Source organism: Falco naumanni, chromosome W (assembly GCF_017639655.2).
Source record: "Falco naumanni isolate bFalNau1 chromosome W, bFalNau1.pat, whole genome shotgun sequence".
Lineage (NCBI taxonomy): Eukaryota > Metazoa > Chordata > Aves > Falconiformes > Falconidae > Falco > Falco naumanni.
This window is the reverse complement of record NC_054079.1, coordinates 949,102-969,658: the sequence shown is the minus strand read 5'-3', so window position 1 is coordinate 969,658 and position 20,557 is coordinate 949,102. Positions and strand designations below refer to the sequence as shown.

The 20,557-nt window shown below is 42.5% G+C and overlaps 1 long non-coding RNA gene across 2 annotated transcripts; it reads left to right on the top strand.

Annotated features, from left to right (window-relative positions):
* Positions 1-1,150: 1,150 nt before the first annotated feature.
* Positions 1,151-13,608, top strand: LOC121080384. Of its 2 annotated transcripts, none has more exons than XR_005825352.1 (2): positions 1,151-2,527; positions 11,634-13,608. It is a non-coding gene; the product is annotated as an uncharacterized LOC121080384 (long non-coding RNA). The 2 variants fall into 2 exon arrangements; XR_005825353.1 differs by lacking the exon at positions 11,634-13,608 and adding an exon at positions 4,075-6,230.
* The last annotated feature ends 6,949 nt before the right edge of the window (positions 13,609-20,557 follow it).

Here is a 20,557-nt window from a genome sequence, read left to right as displayed (position 1 = left end):
TGAGTGATTAGAAATCATAAACTAAACCATGCTATACAATTCTGTGCTACACTACTTGTAAAATTGTGCTATGTGATTCTGCATATTAAAAATCCTGTGCTACTCTGATCATAAGATTCTAAGCTATGCTAATCATAAATTTCTGTTTAAACAATAAAGTTTTAATTGAAACTACAACTTAGTGATGTCATCATTTTGCCAAAGATCCCTAAAAGAACCTATCTGTTTCCATAGCATCAGGTGACAACAGCACTTAACCTGAAACTTTTCCTTTTTTTTTAATTATTAATTAGGTTAAGTTACAATTTGGCTTCACAATATGATTGCCTTGAATCAAACTCTTCTTGACTCAAACAATTCTTCATGGCTGTCTTGATGCATTGAAGTTTTTGTTTTACAATGTAACAGAAAAATGTCATATGTCATGCTATACCTGTCAAGGTATACTTTGAAAAAAACCCTGTGCCTCAGCTGTTCACCTGTTTTGATTTTTGAACCAATTACTTGATTTGAAAGAGAAGAATATAATCTTACTTATTGATGTTTTCCATTTTGTTCTTTGTCAATCTGAAGCTATGAACGGCTCTTGAAGTTATATCCTTGAAAACTGTAAACAAATGTGATAGATGTGCTGTCACCAAATCATAGTCTTATTTTTTCCATTTTCTCTAAATTTTTTTTCATTTCTAGTAGGTGTGATTGTCCTAGTTTTGGCTGGGATAGAGTTAATTTTCTTCCTAGTAGCTGGTACAGTGCTGTTCTGGCTTTAGGATGATAATAATGTTGATAACACACTGATGTTTTTAGTTGTTGCTAAGTAGTGCTTATCCTAAGTCAAGGACTTTTCAAGCTTCCCATGCTCTGCCAGTGGGCAGGTGTACAAGAACCTAGGAGGGAGCAGAGCCAGGACAGGTGACCTGAATGAGCCAAAGGGATATTCCATACCCTAGAACATCATGCTCAGTATATAAACTGGGGGGAGTTGGCTAGGTGCCACTGATTGCTGCTCAGGGACTGGCTGGACATTGGTCAGCAGGTGGTGAGCAATTGTATTGTGCATCACTTGTTTTTGGGGTTTCTTTCCCTTGGATTTTGTTCCTCTCTCTCTTCATTACAATTATTATTGTTTTTTCTTCAATTATTAAACTGTTCTTATCTCAGCCCATGAGTTTTACCTTTCCCCTGTATCTCTTCCCCACCTCGCTGGAGGGTGGGTAAGGGGAGTGAGGGAGCAAGTGGCTGCATGGTACTTAGTTGCTGGCTGGGGTTAAACCACAACACTGATATAAATTGAGACCACACAGTCATTAGGAACTAAGAACATTATTAGTGTATAATTGCTACATCATTATCTGGAAACCCAAGACCCCTGTTAAGGACAAGTAAGGAAACCTCTGTTCTCACAAAAATTATCTTCGTTGATTAACTGAAAGCTCTATATCTAAGAGAACCATGAATTGCTGATGCTTAATAACTTTGCAGAAGTTGATGACAAACATCTGGATTAACAGATAAACCACAAGGATGCTGACAGATATTTTTTAAATCTTGCAGCATTGTTATATTTATGTTGCTATGCTGTACCATGTTTCTGATTGGATAATTAGAAATATGCATTCATAGGTAATTGGATTATTCAGATCATACCTTTGTAGTGCAAAGTATAAAGCCCCTACTGAAAAATCCCTTGGGTGCACCCAGTTTACCTGAGACGTCTTATGCACATGAATAAATATTTACTTTTGTAATTCTATACTTTGCGTCCTAGCCTCTCTCTTCAGTCAGCACGGCCGAATTTGTAACACAGGATATCCATAACTGATTTTTCTTTCCTATGATGGCGAGGAGGCAGCAGAGAGCCGCTGGCTCCCAAGCTCCCAAGGCCTCTTTAGGGAAGCAGTGCCGCTGCTATAAAGCATTGTTGCCACCTCATGAAGCAGCACTGGACCCACCGCGCTGGGTGGGCGGAGAAAGGTGGACGTTCACCGCCCCAGGGCCTAGTGGCCTGCGTTTGGAGAAGGGCTAACAAACGGCAGACGAGCAATCTGCAGATGAGCCCACACTACCCTCCGCTACGACCGCCGGCGGAGCGTTGGGAGACAGCAGCAGCAGCGCCTGCGCGCTAGCAAGTAGTGGTGGACTAGGTGGAGGTTTGTTTCCTGCCCTCCTGTCGCAGTTCGGAATTTGCAGTGCGCCTGCGCGTTGGTGGAGGGGAGGAGGGCGGTGTCCGGCCCTGTGTTTTGAACGTCTCGATGCGGATAGCTCACTATTTGGCAGGAAGGTGAGGAGTCCTCTATCATGGCGGTAGAGCTCGTGTACGGAGAGTAGGATCCAAATGTGGCAGAGGCGAACAGGAGGCAGCAGTGGTGACGGCGGAGTGGGACAAACGAGACAAGGGGAGCAGCTGTCCTTACTGCTGCCGCAGAGAATCTGAGTAGCCTAGTGAGACAGGAGGATTGGTGCGATTGCAGCGCTAACGCTTCTACGCCGTTCTCCTGGCACTCCCAGGCGCCCATCCCCCCAGCAGGTAAGCGAGTAGCTAATGGGGGGGGGATGGGACGGGCACGACTCAGCCTGTCGCGCCGCCCTTGGCCTGGCTTAGCCTAGCCTAGTATCGGGTAGAGCCGGAGGGAGTCGCTGTGGGACGGACTTGAAGCCGTTGCTCCTTAGCTTTCCCTCCCCTCCTTCGAGGCTGATGTTATTTATGTACTTGTGGTGTTCCGTCTCTGTTACCTTTTCTTCTTTACTGCCAGCCTCAAAGGTCCGCCCGGAAACCGCGGGAGGCGGGTGAGAGTGGGGACCCTTGGGCTCGTGTTGCTGTTTCCGTCTTCCTTTTTCACGTAGCGCCCTGGCTCCTTTGCACCCCTCACTTTTCTGGGCTCCAGGGGACTGCTGCCTTCTTTAGGCACTGTCCTTCTTGCTATCTACCTTCTCCCTCCCCCCGCCCCACTGGCTCTTGCTGGAGGGGAGGGGTCGCAGCTGCGTGGCCCTTCCTTTCTGTGGAGCTATTGTACTGTGGGTTGGGGCCCGCCGAGGGGGCTCCCAGCAGAAAAAGCTCTTTGTCGATAGTGCACGTTGGGGGAGGTAAGTCTCTGTCCTGTCATCCGTTCGCCCCCGCCCTCCCTCTCCGAGAAAATGGGGTGGAGCGGATATGAAGGTGGTGGCAGGGTTCGGCCGCGCTGCAGTAGCCAAATGCTGGAGCTGGGAGAGCTGCTAACGCGCCGAGCTGGCAGCGCTGGGGTTGCACACGCCATTGCTGCTGTCTGGGACACCCAGAGTGAGTGCCTGTGTGTACACGCTCCTTTGTCTGCTGCTGCCGCTTTCCCTTCCTCCCTCGATTTCCTCTCTCCTCCCTCCCCTCCCTTCTTTCTCCTTTCTCCCAGACTCAAAACGCAGCTGCAGGTTTGTAAATACTGGACCAACACATACAATATGGCTGACGCTCGCCCTGCTCCCTCTGTCTCCGCCGCTTAGCCTCTCCTCCATTTAGGCTTTTGTTTCTTCCCCTTCATCTCCCACTAAAAAAAAACAAAAAACAACCAAACAAAAAAAAACCCCAAAAACAATTCACCCTCCTTATTGCGTGCATGGCGGGATTTCAAGGGTAAGGATCCTCGCTTTGGAGGCTTTCTCCTTCCGTTTTGCTGTTTACAACAAAATGAAACCTAAAATCAGAGGGGGGTTGGGAACTTAACAAGGCCGGGAGGGAGGGAGAGAATTGGCTGAGCCCTGCGGAGAGAGGCTTGATTAGGGTGCGCTTATCTTTGAGGGAGGGGGCTGATGCACCAAAGCTCTGGCGGAGGTGAAATACTGTATTATGCTTGTAAAATGAACTAGCGCCGTTTCTTTCATTTTAGGATGTAGTTCAGTATAAGGTATCAACTCGGCACAGACTTATTAAAAAGACCTGAACTAGTTATACTAGAATAGGCATTGTGTAGTGAAAACACGTAGTATAGGTTTGTGGGGGTTTCTTGGCTTTCTCTGTATTTCCTTGCTAGTATTTTAAATAGTTTGCAGATCACAGGCTATAAAACTGGAATTAACGCTTGCCGGGTCTCTTTGTGTTGCTAGTTTTCTGTCTGCGATCAATTTGCCCTTGTGATGACAATGGCACAAAAGGAAGTTGTTTGTTGTTCTTAAAAAGGAGCGCTTTTTCTTAGAAAAGGTATGGCATCGTGAACTGAAGCGCGATACTGAACTACAAGACAGCGTGTTTCTGACCTCTCCTAACAAAAGACAAATGTTCAGTTCAGCACCTCCCAACCTCAGTTATTCAGAGTACCCCCGTCTAGCTTCAATGAAAACAGCATATATCTTATTGCTTGTTTGTTGTTTGTTTTTTTTTTTTTTAAAAACAACCCACAAAATAACATTTCTTAGGCATATCTAAAATGATCTGCTGGAGAACAGCATGTCTGGGTTTTAATTTAAGGATGAATGCTCAAGGTGCCAAGGATGTTATGCTTTCTAAACATGTGTGTTACTGTAACTCATAGTAAATATTTCATTTTTCAAAGATTATATTTAAAAACACAGTCTCTATTCAAAGCATGTACACATTGATAGCCGTGACTTCTATCAGAGTAGTGCCCTAAAACAGTGTCCTAAATCTTTGGCTACTTTGCTTTGGAAGCTTCTAGTGGAGAAGCACTGGCATAGCATAATCATAGTTTTTTACTGAGAGAGTAGTTACTGCATTTTAATGCTAGAATTAAGTATCATATATTAACAATTATTTAAACCTGTTTGTTGGTTTTTCTCCCGCTTTTCTCATCCCCATTAATCCAGTTGATTAACTGGAGGAGAAAATATAGTATTGAGTTTACCACAATGTAAAACTTGAGTGGAGCCATCCAAATTGCATTTTGGATTCTGTATTCGTGTCATGGCTCCTAAGCCAACTGTAATACTTATAGATGGAAAAGTCTGAGCAAAAGGCTGTAACTTGATATTTCTGTGGATTTGTGCAGTGCTCGGTTACTCTTAACTGTTGTTAAATAATTTGTATTTTATCGATGAACAGTGAAAATAGGGCCTGGGATCACTAAAGTAATTTTCAAGTAATGGTGAAATTATTTAATTGAATAATATTCAGTACTTATCACCATTTTCACTATTTGACAGGTGTTGGTTTTAACTTTGTCTTAATCTAAAATGTGAATTTGGTGATGGCATGCATAATTTAGCCAAATCAATTCACCTCCTATCAGAGAAGTTGAGAATGTTTCTAAAATTGGAGATTACCTTTTTATATTTCCGTTGTGTAATGTATGTTGTAAAACTGCTGTCAATCCATGTTATGTGAGGTCTTGTTTAATTTGCTTGGAAACTTTATTGTATGTATTTCAGCAGGTTGTGGGACCATTACAAATTGTTGTCATTAACTGTGGTCTTTATATTAGATTTAAATATTACCTAATTGCAATAGTTTGCAATTATTGCAAGGTGGTTGAGATGTATTGTTATCTTTTATGATGGGACTTTCTTAGAGAGAGATCTACCTGTAAAATATTCATTACTGACACTATAAACATTTACAGGTAGATTTTTATAGCCTTTTTCTGCAAAGGTTAGTTTTTAGTGTCTCTCTTTTTAATGTTATTGTTGAATGCTCTTCTGTGCTATTCAAGGTTTGCATCTCCAAATAGTGGTAAGAGTAGATAGAGCTTAATTATCTCTATGGATTTCAACAATGCTTAACATGCAGATAAGCTGCTGAACTTCAGGCCTTTGATTGCAGGTGGTAGTTTGAACAGAGAACTATCTCTTTGTCTGTTTGTTTACCAATAGTATTCCATTTGTTTTTATATGGATGACTTACAGTATCCATTTATAGTGAGCACACTGTTATCAGTGTTGACCAACTGTTGAGTCCATTTGTCATCTTTGAAGTAATCTCTATTTTCACTCCTTCTGGCATAGCTGTATACAGATCCTATTCTTTGACCACATTGTAGCTGATAGTCCCCTTGTACTAACAGTGCCAGCCACTTTAATTGAAGTGCCTTGTATTCAATCCCTGCAGTTCCATTTCCTGGGAGTGATCAGTGGTGTGTGGTAACCTGGCTAGTCTTAATATTCCTTTTTGGAGTTTTTGGTTTGTTTGACTTAGCGTCAGAGTTCTGGGGAGCTTATATGTCTGCTTAAGTGTAAGACTGTATCTGCAAGTTTGGAAATGCTTTAGGATGAAAGTGCTCTAATAAAATATGTTGCTATGTTTAAGGTCACTGGTTGATCTCTCCTCCTGTTCTCAGAGTCTTCCTGGTGGTTTAGAGGTAGTCCTGAATCCCAAGTTCCCGATGTAACTTTGGGCATAGTCTATTAAGATGACAATTCCTTCTGAATGTGTACCTCAAAGACTTTTTAATTCTATCCACTGTATTGCTTGGTGGGTTTTTTGTTTTCCCCAGATTACTCTTAGGTCAGAACAAGTAATGAATATAGGGAACATGGGTAACTATTCTGTTTTAAGATTACTGTGCTGACTAGGTTGTAAAGTATAGCATTACCTACCAAACTGATGTCTACTACTGGTGCTGCTTCTTAAGGTGATATTACTTTCCCCAGATGTTGTCAGTCACTTCTCAAGCTTATTTCTTCATTTTACTTTTTCAGTAATGTTTATTGACTTGTTCTAAAGCATACTAAGTTGCCATTATGGTGATTTCTGGAAAAAAAAAAATACCTATCTACACCTTAACTTGACCCCCCACCCTTTAAAAAAACATAAATTAATCTTTTTCTAAACCTGTATTCATCACATTTAAATGTAAAAACTAACTTTACTAGATTATGACCTCTTACCCTAAGAAGCACAACTGAAAGACATATCAGACTTCTGGTCTGGTAAGTGTTAAGATCAAATAACTATTTCTGTTGCAAAAATTGTGGTGGTTTGACCTTGGCTGGATGCCAGGTGCCCACAAAGCTGCTCTATCACTCCCCTCCTCAGAAGGGGGGGAGAAAATAAGATGGAAGAAACCATGTTGGTTAAGATAAAGGCAGTTTAATAAAGTAAAAGCAAAGGTTGTGTGCAGAAGCAAAGGAAACCAAAAGATGTTATTCTCTGCTTCCTATCAGCAGGTGATGTCCAGCCACTTCCCAGAAAGCAGGGCTTCAGTATGCATAGCAGTTGTTCTGGATGACAAATGTCATAAATAATGAATGCCCTCCTTTCCTCCTCCTTTCTCTTAGCTTTTATATCTGAGCAGACGTCACATGGTATGGAATATCCCTTTGGTCACTCTGGGTCAGCTGTCCTGGCTGTGTCCCCTCCCAAGATCTTGCCTACCCACAGCCTACTGGTGGTGAGGAGGGAAGGTCGGAGAGACAGCCTTGATGCTGTGGGAGCACTGCTCAGCAGTAGTCAACACACTTTTCTAGCTACCAATACAAAGCACAGCACTGTGAGGGCTGTTATGGGGAAAGTTACCTCCATCTCAGCCAGACCAAATGCAATTATTTTCCTAGTTAAGTATGTATTTTCTTTATGGAAAACTCTTCCCTAGTGTGTTCAAAAAAGGTAGCTTAACTCCACTGTATAATTTTGATTGCTATTGAGATTTTAAAATCTGGAAGTTCCCAGCAGCATAGAAGAAAGCATGTTCTGGAATAGTTCCCTTGTGATGTTTTGTATTGGGCATAACTGGCGAGGTTGAGGGGGGAGCAGGGTGGGGCTGCAGGGGTGACCTCTGCAGGAGAAAGTTGTTGGTTGCCCTGTACTGGTTACATATGGTTCTAGCCAGCTCAGCAACAACCCCTTTGCAGGCCAAAGATGGGCCAATTGGCAAACTTTGTGGTGCTTCTGTGAAAACAAAACTGAGAAAGGGTGGTAAATACTGAAAAGAAGTAACATCAGAGCAGAGGAAAGAGGAGAAAGATGACCATGCTGGAAAAGTAGGAGAGCAGGAGCTTGAGTGATAGCCTGAGCAGGGGCCGAGAGGTCTGACTCTAAAGGCACTACTACCTGTAGAGAAACCACCACATGCTGACCCCTACTTTCTTGTGCTGCCTGTTGCCTCATCAAAGAAAATGTTTTGTGTGGTGATGGGATTGGAGAATGAACAGGGGGGGAGGAGAGGTTTTGCAGCGGCAAGTGGTGATGAGGTGGATTGAAAACTGGATAAATGGCAGGGTCCAGGTGGTGATGATCAGTGGCACAAAGTCTAGTCAGAGGTCAGTAACTAGTGGTGTACCCCAGTATTTGCCCCAATACCGGGTTTGATCTTGTTCAACATGTTCATTAATGATCTGGATGATGGTGCAGTGTACCCTCAGCAAGTCTGCTGATGACACAAAACTGGGAGGAGTGGCTGATACACCAGAGGGTTGTGTTGTCATCCAGAGGGACCTGGACAGGCTGGAGAAATGGGCTGACAGGAGCCTCATGCAGTTCAACAAGGGGAAATGCCAATTCCTGCCCCTGGGGAAGAACAACCCCATGCACCAGTACATGCATGGGGCCACCCATCTGGAAAGCAGCTTTGAAGAAAAGGACCTGGGGGTTCTGGTGGACACCAAATTGAACATGAGCCAGCAATGTGCCCTTGTGGTAAAGGTGGCTAATGGTATCCTGGGTTGCATTAGGCAAAGCATTGCTAGCACATCAAGGGAGGTGATCCTTCCCTTATATTCAGCACTGATGAGGCCACACCTGGAGTCCTGTGTCTAGTTCTGAGTTCCACAGTACAAGAGAGACATGGACATAACTGGGGAAAGTCCAGCAAAGGGCCACAAAGATGATTAAGGGACTAGAGCATCTCACATCTGAGGAAAGGCTGAGAGAGCTGGGAATGCTCAGTGTAGAGAAGTGAAGGCTCGGGGGGGGGGGGGGTGGGGAAATGTGTGTCTTATCAATGTATAGAAATACCTGAAGGGTAGGTGCAAAGAGGACAGAGGCAGGCTCTTTCCAGTGGTGCCCAGTGACAGGACAAGAGGCAATGGGCACACAGTGAAACACAGGAGGTTCTGTCTGAACATCAGGAAACACTTTTTTTTTTTTTCTTTCTTTTTCCCCTCTGTGAGGGTGACTGAGCTGGAACAGGTTGTCCAGAGAGGTGGTGGAGTCTTCCTCTCAGGAGATATTCAGACCCTGTCTGGACATTGTCCTGGGCCACCAGCTCAAGGTGGCCCTGCTTGATCAGGGGTATTGAACCAGATGACCTCCAGAGGTCCCTTCCAACTTCAACCATGCTGTGATTTTGGAGAGAGAGCGAGTGTGGGTTTTTTTTGTTTGCTTCAGTAACAGAATTGATAATTAGAAGTTTTTAATTGACAATAAATTGAATTGATTGAAATTTCACAGGAATCAGTAAACTTGTTTTGCCCACAACACATTTATGTTAAGTTTTCATGCTATCCTTTTACAAATGCTGTATCAAGCATATCTACTAAAATTCAGTACAGTGCTTAGGTCTCTGGTATGCTTAGATAACTACTTTTCATACTGATAAGCACTTTGTATGTTTTGTATGTCTAACTTATCTCTGGTCTTCAACTTGAATTGTAAAATGTTTGGGGAGTAAACTTTTAATTTTCTAGGATTTATATGAATAATGAAAATATTGCTTGGAGGATGTAGGTTCTCTAACCCATCTTGTACTCAAAAGACATTCAGCTACACTTGTATGATTCTGGATGGTGGTTTGCCCATCCTGTTCCTTAATCTCATGTATTTTGGGCAGTCAAAAGATCTTTGACTTAATGTTGAAAGACACAAGGTTTCGTTAATGGTTGGTTTACCATCAGTGGAACTGCAGTTATAGAAGATCTCGTCTGTCAAAATATATGCTGCAGGAGTATCTTCATAAAACAGCTTAACAGAAAATTCTGTTCTGTGGTGCAAATACTTTTTTTAAGAAAATCTGACTCTTAAATGCTTCTAGAGTTAGGGGGTACACAGGTGTTTGATATTTGGGAACTGGAGATCATTGGATACTTACACCTGACATCTTGTGAGTAGGGGGAGTATTCACAAAGACTGCCCTCAGATCCCAGAGGGTCATTTTTCTACTGAAGAAAAGGCTTTTTCTAGAAGTGAATCAAGATAGAAATCTTTGTTGGTCTGTAGACAGCTCAGGGCACCTCAGGTGACTACTGGGATTTTTTTATTAGCGTTTGTGAATTACATCTCTTGATCTTCTGCCCCCTCCTCCATTTTATCAGTATAAACATGCTTTGCTGTTAGGCATCACCCATAAGACAGAGGGCAAGCAACCTCTCTTCTGGTTTATGTGCTGTCCTGACGAGTTTACTTGTTTAAAGTTGAGTGAAACACCTCCCACCTCTGTTATAGCAGTGTTGGCTTGTATAGAGAGGATGATGAGGCAAACTTATTTCATATGATTAGAGATGTAGCTGTATCAATATTGGATGAAAAGTACATTTTTAAATGGTAATGACTTAGGACAAGATTCTCTGCTGTAAATAAACATACTAGTTTTCAGTCATGCTTTGAGGCCTCTAACAACAATTCTGGGAGACTATGTTTGGGTGGGGGTGGAACAAATTAAAATACGAAGCAGGGATATGGTGAGTTGGCCCTGACTGGCAGCCAAACTCACCCAGCTGCTCTTTTATTCCCCCCCCCAGTGGGATGGAGGGAGAAAATAGGAAGAACAGGAGCAAGAAAGCTTGTGAGTCCGGATAAAGATAGGGAGATCACTTAACTGTTGTGGACAAAACAGACTTAACTTGGGGAATTTAATTTATCGCCAATTTCTCATTGTCAACTATTGCCAATATAAGAATAAAAAATTACTGATTCAAGTATTGGGAAACAAACAAAACAAACATTAAAAGACTTCTAGAGAACACGCTTTGGGAAAAAAGGGAGGAAAAAGTGTTTTCCCTGACTTGGCTCCATTCCAAACTCTTCCCCTTGCCCCTTGTTATGTCTGCAAGTTACTCAGTCCCTTCAGTGATGCAGAGTGTGTGTGTGTTGTTATGGTTAGCATCTAGCAGCTTCTCTCTGCTGTTCATTCCTTCTCACTTTTTCTCTGTTCCAGCGTGGGTTCTCTATAGGCTGTAGTCCTTTCAGGAATATCTGCTCTGGCATGGGTCCTCTGCAGGACTACTTTGCCATGAAGCTCTTTCTATTCTGACCTTGGTATTCCCAATGTTGTTTTTCAAATTTTTTTGTTGTTCCTTTCTCCCCTCTCCGTTTAGTGTCTTCTCCCATTTTTAAAATGTTTTCACAGAGGTGCCACCAGCTTTGCTGATTAGCTCAGCTTTGGCCTGTGGTGAATCTGTTGCTGAGCAGGCTGGAACTGGCTGTGACAGGTACAGGGCAGTCTCTGACCTCTTGCCACCTACCGTGAAAGGCAGAAGTGTCTGTTCTTGTGTGTGCTCTGTTTACCTATAGTATAGAATTCCAGAAAGCCTCACCTGTTTATAAGGGGAGAGATACACTGTTTTCTGAGATCCTTTTCCCCTTTCCTGGATTTCTGTTTTGTCCTTTTCTCTGCACTTCAGTTCAGTAGACTCAACCTTATTTGAAGTATTAGAAGATAATTTAATCTGTGTCTCTGCGAGTGTGTATTTCCAAAAGGGAAAAAAAGACTTTTTTAATTACCGATACAAAGATCGGCGGCAGTATCCAAGTTTCCCTTGCTTTCTAACTTTCCTTGCAGAAGTGGGAAGCTAGGTGTGGCTGTGTAAGGAGTCTGATATCGACGTGTGGAAAACAGACTTCACAATGACTAGATTGTAAAGTAGGTATGTTTATTCAGTGCTGGGCAGCATGGGGGGGGTAGTCCCACCAAAATTGTGCATGCCTTTTTTAACCTTTTCAGACCTATTTATACATGTTACATTTCTTTATCTAAACCCACACATAATCTGGGATACATTGATTATATTCAGCCTCCAGGCCACACCTCCACTGCAAAACATTGATTATAAGTAATCAGCAAACATGCTACAATGGTAAACATATCTAAGTAACGCCAAGCAACTTTTATGCTGACTCATCATGACATATAACTCTTAGCAACTTAGAAGCATTATATGTGCAGTATTGATTAAGTATGTGTTTGCTTATCAGGCTAGGATGCCTTGGCTCAACTCTCCCCTTTTCTTTTTCTCATGCCCTTTTCTAAGGGCTTTTCTTCACTTTAAGCATAGTTGAGAACATTTCATTAGTGCAACTGTTTGCCCTTCCTCAACCTTGTATTGTTTATGAGGGGTCCAGACCTCAAGCCATGCATCTGCCAATACCAAGCACATACTTACTACAATTCCAATATTTTTCATCATTGTTTTCGTCTTATTCATATCTTCAGTTTTCCATCTGATTCACTTGTCCATTTACTTGGTGCTTTCTTCACCCGGGTATGGTGGATCCAAGAGTCTTGTTCCTTGATCTTGATGGCAGTAAAGGTGGTCAGAAGTACTTGAAACAGTCCTTCCCACTGTGGTTCCAAAGTCTTTTCTGTAAGAGACTTATATATACATAGTCTCCTGGCTTAATATTATGCACTAGTTCATCAAGACCCGTTCCCCAGGCCCCAGTCACATTGGATTTTATTTGTTTCCCTAGTGCTATCATATAAGAGATTATAACCTTGTCTACTGATTGGATAGATATTCCTCTCTGTATTGCATATGGTTGTCCATATAAAACTTCAAATGGACTCACTCCCTCCTTAGTTCTAGGTTTTGTCAGTATTTGTGAAAGTGCTAAAGGTAGAGACTGGGGCCAGGCTAAGTTTGCCTCTTGCCCTAATTTAACAATTTGTTGTTTAATCAAATGATTAATCTTTTCCACTTGACTGTGGGCAATATGGAGTGTGTAGTTGCCAGTCTATACCCAAATAACGGCTAACTTGTTGTACTATTTTGGAAATAAAATGTGGTCTCCTATCTGATGAAATAACTGCTGGGACCCCGAATCGTGGTATAATTTCCTGTACAATTATTTTAGTTACTTCCCTTGCCTTTGCTGTTCTAGTTGGAAATGCTTCTGGCCAACCTGAAAAGGTGTCTGTTAACATCAATAAGTAATGATACCCCCCTTTTCTTGGGAGTTCAGTAAAGTCAATTTGCCATTGTTGTCCAGGTACATTACCTTTCCCGGTTTGCCCCATCTCTAATTTGGGAGTATTTTTAGGATTGGTCTGGAGGCATATTTCACATACCTGTCTTATTGTAGTATCTAAATTTCTGGCCACAATTTCCCTGATTAGGTGTTTATATAAAGCCTCGACTCCCCAGTGTCTTTTCCTCTGCTCTTCCTGTATTAAAGGCCACAGTAAGTAAGAAGGAATAATTAATTTTCCCTGTGGGGTATAGGCCCACCCTTCTTTGTTATATGAGCCCTCTAAATCTGTAATAAGTTTTCAATCTTCCTTAGTATATTCTGGTTTGCTTTTTAGGGAAATTTGTCAGGGATCAAAGCCCCCTCTATTTTTACCTTTATTTTGGCCGCTTGTTTTGCCTCTCTGTCCGCCAACTCATTCCCTTTTTCCAAATCCAAGCTCATTTTCTGGTGTGTCTTTATATGTATGATTGCTACTTTCTCAGGGAGTTGGACAGCTTCTAATAACTTCAGGATCTCTTCTGCATGTTTAATGTTTTTCCCTTGAGAATTTAACAGTCCTCTCTCCTTCCAAATTGTTCCAAAAGCATATTTTGAGTCAGTATAAATGTTCACAACTTTGCCTTGAGCCAATTCCAGGGCATGAGTTAGGGCAATTATTTTTGCCTTTTGTGCAGAAGTGTTCATAGGCAAAGCTCCCGATTCTATTACCTCTTTGCTGGTAGTGAGCGTATCCTGCGTGTCGGTTACTGTTTAGCACATAGCTGCTTCCGTCTGTGAACCAGTTTTTCTCCAGTTCACACGGGGAGTGTTGTTTTTCCAAGATGCTAGGTATCTTGTGTTCCGAAAAAATGCTCTAGCAAGGGTGTGAAGGGTGTGTGTCTGAGCATTGAATGTAGTGTGAATTCTTGAGCTAGTGTTGGTTTTGACAGCTCAGTTAAAAGAAATTCCTTGGCTTAAACCAGTTTTGCTAATTTCTGAGCAAAACCTGTTCATATACTCACAAACTCATGCAGGTGTTCTCTGAAAGTAGATTATTCCATAGTCCAATAAATAACTTTCCACCAAAAAAACTTTGAAGTTATTTGTCCTCTTAAATACTACTTTAAGATCTTCCACTTTAACGTGCAGAATCAAACTCTACAACTCAAGGAGAGTTATAAAACAGGTATGTTTATGGTGGCACCAGGTGCAAGGGGGATCACTCCTCCTAACTTGTACACCATTTCAACAAGCAGCTGGGTATTTATTATACAAAGTCATACATATACATAAGGTTTCAGAAAATCCAGAATCTCTTCCCTCTGGCACCTCTTCAAGATGTACTTTTCACCTTCTGGGGCAGTTACCTAAAGTTCCTGTTTATCTTTGCATACGTTAGCAGTTCTTGTTGTTTTGTTTGTTATCTACTATGCCATCCATTATCCAACTTTTATTCAAGTGTTTAAACATCTGCTAGCTAACACTGAGCCCTTCCTTATTTTCCACTCTAAACATGTCAAGCTAATACATGCCCACTGGGGCTGGTTTTAAATCTATATCAGCATGATCGATCCCCAAGCAGGGGATCCACCCTCTTCAGGGTGGGGGCCATTAGAGTAGGAGGTTGTGATCTCCCACTACCACAATTTTTTTAATCCTAGTCGAAGAGGGTTCCCCATGTAGAGTTGGCCAAGTCACGACAATCACACCAATACGGCTACATGCCGTGCTCACTTTATTAAACAAACAGGTCATATTTATAACTTAAACCGGCCGCTCACACAACTTTACACACAGGTGATTGGATAAATGTTTCTGATCACGTGGGCATCCATGTCGCTGATCGGTGGGCATGCTGCAGGCGCCTGATCAGAGTGTGCCGATGAGAGTGTGCTGATTCCGTTGTTCCCAGGACTTGCTCTGCACCTGGCTTCTTGTTTGTGCACAGCTTGTTTTCTTTCTCACCCTGCTTGTTCCCAGGACAATTTAAAGTTGCTCTGCAGCTTCAACTAACAGGCCTGGGTTGTCCAACCCGGACAATGGTAACATACGTCCTCGGTCCTTTAAAAAACCTTCTACATATCCCCCTTTTTCTTTTTGGACAACCCATGTCTGTTTCATGATAGATTTTAACCCTTTCTTCAAGCAAGAAAATAAACAGCTACTAAAACCTAAAAACATTACAACAATGATTATAATAAAGTGTATTCCTTCCATCAATAACATCTTTAACCAGCCTGTTATCCCCAGTCCACTCAACCATTCATCAAAGGGATTATCATCAACAAGAATATGCTTCATGTTTCCCTGCAGTTGTGACAACTTCTTGTGCATAGATATGGAATGATCGGAAAGGTTCACACAACACATCCCTTCAAAATCCTCACAACCGTGTCCATGTGCTAATAACAGAAAATCTACTGCAGCTCTATTTTGTAACGTATCATGCCTAACACTATCTACATCAAGCAATAACAAACTTAAAATGTGTGACGTAAGATTAAATTGTTTCTCTCCCCAGCATGCTAACCTTCATCTATTCTTAGCATTTAATGCAGCCTTTGTCCCCAACATAAATATGGAGGCTAGGACGTTTGCTGTTAAAGACTGTAGATCAACTCGGTTCTTACATGTTTCATCAAAGGTGCGCAGTGCCCTCCGTGATCTATGAGATTGTGGAGTCATTTTTAATAAGTCCTTCATATGTGGAGCAAACAAAGTCAAATGCCCTAAATAACATGGTCCACCGACAGGATACAAAGGAATCCCTGGCCACGCTCTGTCCCCACATATTAGAAAGATTCCCGGTGGCAACTGATAAACCCCTGATACATCTATATGGAAACCCCCAGTTTTAATTCACCCCAAATAGGTGAGCCGGTTAGATTTTGAAACCCTGTATAAAACCCCCGTTCACCTTGACGTGTTAGCCATAACTGCCACAGGTCACCAAACCAAGTTACTCCAGTGCCATTCACGGGTTGAAGTGGTGATGACATGTGGGTACCATCTGCCTTATCAGTCGCAGTAACATTAACATATTCAACAGGTACAATGCTAGCCAATAGGTCTAACTCCTGCAAAGGTAAATGATGTGGCTGATTTAAATGCTCAATAACCGTCTTCTGCCACGCTGCATTACACATAGAAGGCCAAACATATTGCCCATTTGGACTCATACATGTACCATTCTGATTGGAAGTCAGATCCACTGTTTTAACATTCCAAAAAAACATCAACATTTGTTTCATTCTCTTGCAGGGGAATACCGATTAAACAAGTTCTGAAGGGGTTGTCTGCCTGTTGCAGACTTAAACAAAAGTCTGTTACTCCCGTGATATTTGCCCATGTCACCCATATGCTTGTCCTAGGCAAGATGTCAAAAATACTTTGGCCAACGGGTAAAAAATTCATCAAGACCGTAAACCAAGTCCACCACTTAAACATGTTTAGTCCTACAACTTCCATTTATTTTTTTTTTTTTCACCTTCCACCCCACAAATCTGTGCTTTCACAGATTCTGATGGTGTATACTGCCTCCAATCAGCATGGTATTACACTACTTGTATGTTTTCTTTCTTCATGCCCGGTTAATAATCACACGCATACACTCTTTACACCATTTATATTTAAAGCTTTGGCTTACAGAACCGTTTTACCCCACATAGCATACATTGGCATGATACCCGCGGGTTACATCCCTTACAACATAGACAGTTTATTCTGTCTGCTCTCTCTCTGAGTCTTCTCTTCTGTCTTCTGATCTTGACATACAGGTCGCACAAACTTGCTAGGGACCCATATAGGTCCTTTATCTGTGGTGATACAAAAATAACCTCTGCCGTTAAATAACACCGGATTAGGTCCTTCCCATACGCCTGAAGCCATATTTTTATACAGAACATTCAAACCAGGAACTGTAGTTGTTTGGTTCCCTCGCGCTGTTTGGTGATGTATAACAACAGGTGGTCCCTCTCTACCCTCCGTAAGGGAGAGATAGTTTAAGCTAAACAACACCTTAGTCAACCCTTTAGTTAGGTCTATGTCCTGCGATACTTTCTGTCTCTGAAGATAATCCTTCAGGGTACGGTTTGCCCTTTCAACAAGTGCTTGCCCCGTTGGGGAGTGAGGAATCCCTTTAACGTGTTTAATTCCCAAGCGGTCATAAACTTAGCGACTCATTGACTACTGTACGCTGGACCATTGTCTGTCTTTATTTCTGTATTTATTTACTTATTAAATTGTTCTTATCTCAGCCCTTCAGTTTTACATTCCTTTCTGATTCTCATCCCCATCCGTCTGGGTGAGGAGGAGTGGGTAAGTGGCTGTGTGGTGCTTGGTTGCTGGCTGGGGTTAAACTACAACAGTAAACAGAGATGGTTTTATGGCTGAAGCGATGGTTGGTGGCTGTGTTGGCCACAGTGATTGTGAAAGGGTGGAGTTGAAAATCTTTGGTGATATGAGGGAAAAACTGTCAGCAGAGCTGCTACCCTGGATTTTGGAGGAGCAGACTTTAGGCTGTTCAAGGAACTAGTTAATAAGGTCTCCTATTAATCTGCTTTTAAGGGTGTTGGGGTCCTTAAATGCTGGTCATTTTTTACGAGCACAGGAGCAGGCAATTCCTGTGTGTTGGAAGTTGAGCAATTGGGGTAGAAGGCCAGCTTGGCTGAACAGGGATCTCCTTTTGGAACTTAAGTGGAAAAAGAAAGCGTATGGACTTTGGAAGCAAGGTCAGGCTACCCAGGAGGACTACAGAGGTGCTGTTCACTACTGTAGGGAGAAAATTTGTATGACCAAAGCTCAACTAGTGTTGAAGCTGGCTAGTACTGCAGTGAATAACAAGAAAAGCTTTTTTTTAATTATGTTAACAGCAAAAGGAGGACTAAAGAAAACATTGGTCCATTACTTGATGAGGTTGGTCACCTCACCAATAGGGATGAAGATAAAGCAGAGACATTTAATGCCTTCTTCACCTCTGTCTTTAACACCAGTGATGGTCCCTGGAGCCCCAGGCTGGAGAACCATGATGGGGGGAATGATAAGCTTCTAGTCAACTTTGAACTTGTATGGGATTTGCTGCTGCAACTGAATGCATGTTAGTCTATGGAGCCTAATGGGTTTCATAACAAGGTACTGAAAAAGTTGGCTGATGTTATTGCAAGACCTCTCTGTTATTTATCAAAGGTCTTGGGAAACTGAAGAGTTCCCAGTCAACTGGAAGCTAGCAAGTGTTATTTCCATTTTCAAGAAGGGCAAGAAAGAATACCCTGGTAATTATAAGCCTGTCAGTCTCACTTCAGTGCCTGGCAAAATTATGGAGAAGGTTATTCTGGGAGTTACTGAAAAACACTTGAAAGATAATGCAGTCATCGGTCATAGCCAACATGGATTCATGAAGGGATAGTCTTGCTTAAGTACCTTAATATTCTTTTACAATAAGGTTACCCACCAAGTGGACAAGGGGAAGGCAGTGGTTGTAATTTTTTGGGAGACTTTAACAAAGCTTTTGATGCTGTCTCTCACAGTATCCTGCTGGAAAAAATGTCCAGCATACAGCTAGACGTGTACACAATACAACAGGTGGACAATTGGCTGAAGGGTTGGGCTCAGAGTTGTAGTAAATGGGGTAACATCTTGCTGGTGGCCAGTCACTAGTGGTGTTCCCCAGGGCTCAATTTTAGGGTCTGTTCTCGTCAATGCTTTTATCGGTGAACTGGACACAGGAATTGAGTGCACACTAAGCAAGTTTGCTGCTGATACTAAATTAGGAGAAGTTGTTGATTCACTCGAATGTATGGAGGCCTTACAGAGAGATCTTGATGATTAGAGCTCTGAGCAATCACCAAATGTATGAAATTTATAAAGGACAAATGTCAGATTCTGCACCTGAGATAGTGTAATCCTGGATGTACGTATAGACTGGGGGAACAAGAGGCTGGAGTGCAGCCCTGAAGAAAGGGATCTGGGGGTTTTGGTTGATGGTAAGCTCAATATGAGTCAACAATGTGCCCTGGCAGCTAAAAGGGCCAACCACATCCTGAGGTGCATTAAGCATAGTATAGCTAAACCATTTAAAAGAAGTGATTGTCCCGCTATACTCAGCATTGAGTGCAGCCTCACCTTGAGTACTGTGTGCAGTTCTGAGCTCCACAATGTAAGACGGATAGAAAAATATTAGAATGCACCCAAAAGGCAGGCAAGAAAGATGGTGAAAGGACTGGAGGCTGTGACTTATGAGGAGCAGCTGAGGATACTAGGTTTGTTCATCTTTGAGAGGAGACTGAGGGGTGACCTCATTGCTGTCTAAAACTTCCTCGAGGGGGGAGCAGAGAGGGAGCTGCTGATATCTCTGGTGACAAGGGAATGGTTTCAAGTTCAGGGAAAGTTCAGACTGGATATTAGGAAAACATTCTTCGCTGGGGGGCTGATCAAGCACTGGAACAAGCTCCCCAGGGAAGTAGTCATGGAGACAAGCCTGTTGGTGTTCAAGAAGTGTTTGGACAATGCTCTTGGAGATATGGTTTAACTTCTAAGCTGCCTTGTGTGGAGTCAGGACCTCACAGAATCAGAGAATGGTGTCCTGTCCCGCCAAGAAGGAGGGAGGAGTGACTGAGACTCGCTGATTCCCTTGATTGTAATAGGGTATACACAACATCAGAGGTCCACAGGTGAACAAAGACTTTTATTCCATAGCTAGGCTCGTTGGTAAATAATTAGGTAGCAGAAATGCTTATCACTTGCCATATGTACAAAGTTTTATGCCTTGCATTACTTACTAGGAAAAGGTAAAAGAAGAAGAAGAGAGAGAGATCACCAGTCCAGGTTCTAGTGTTGGCCCAGCCAATGGGGGTCTATGGTCCATAGGAGTGCTCATCCAGAAGTTTTTCTTCTCTTATTCTCCTCAATGGCACTTGCCTTCCTCTTTCATTCTTATCCTTCAATGTGGACCACCTCTTATTTAAATTAGCCATGCTTGCTATGCAAATTAGCACACATGCCCCTTACAAGTGTGTGGGGGCAAGTCTTTTTGGTCTTGAATTGAGTTGATATCTGCTGACTCTACTGCTTCTTGGGCAATCATCCAGCCTTCAGCAGGATGTTCTCTCTTATCAGTCTGTCAAGTTTGAGACATCTCTCAGACAGGCACAGGGGGTTTCCATCCCCTGTTCCCTTATCAAGTTTTGTCTCCTGCCATTGTCCATACCCTTCTGGGAAACAGCCCTTTGTTCTAGGGGATTACCAGCCCTTGGCTTCCAGTTGGCCTCCTACAAATGGGTTGGGTTGGAAGGGACCTTTGAAGATCATTTAGTCTTTCACTATATGCTCAAAGCCCAAGCTGACCTTGAACACTTCCCAAGGAGGGGGTATCCACAACTTCTCTGGGCAACCTGGTCCAGTATCTCACCAACCTCACAGTAAAGAATTTCTTCATAATATTTAGTCTAAAACTACCTTCTATTAGTTTCAAGTCATTACCCTTCTATCACTACAGGCCCTACTAAAATGTACCATTTGTAATTGATATTGTCACAGTCC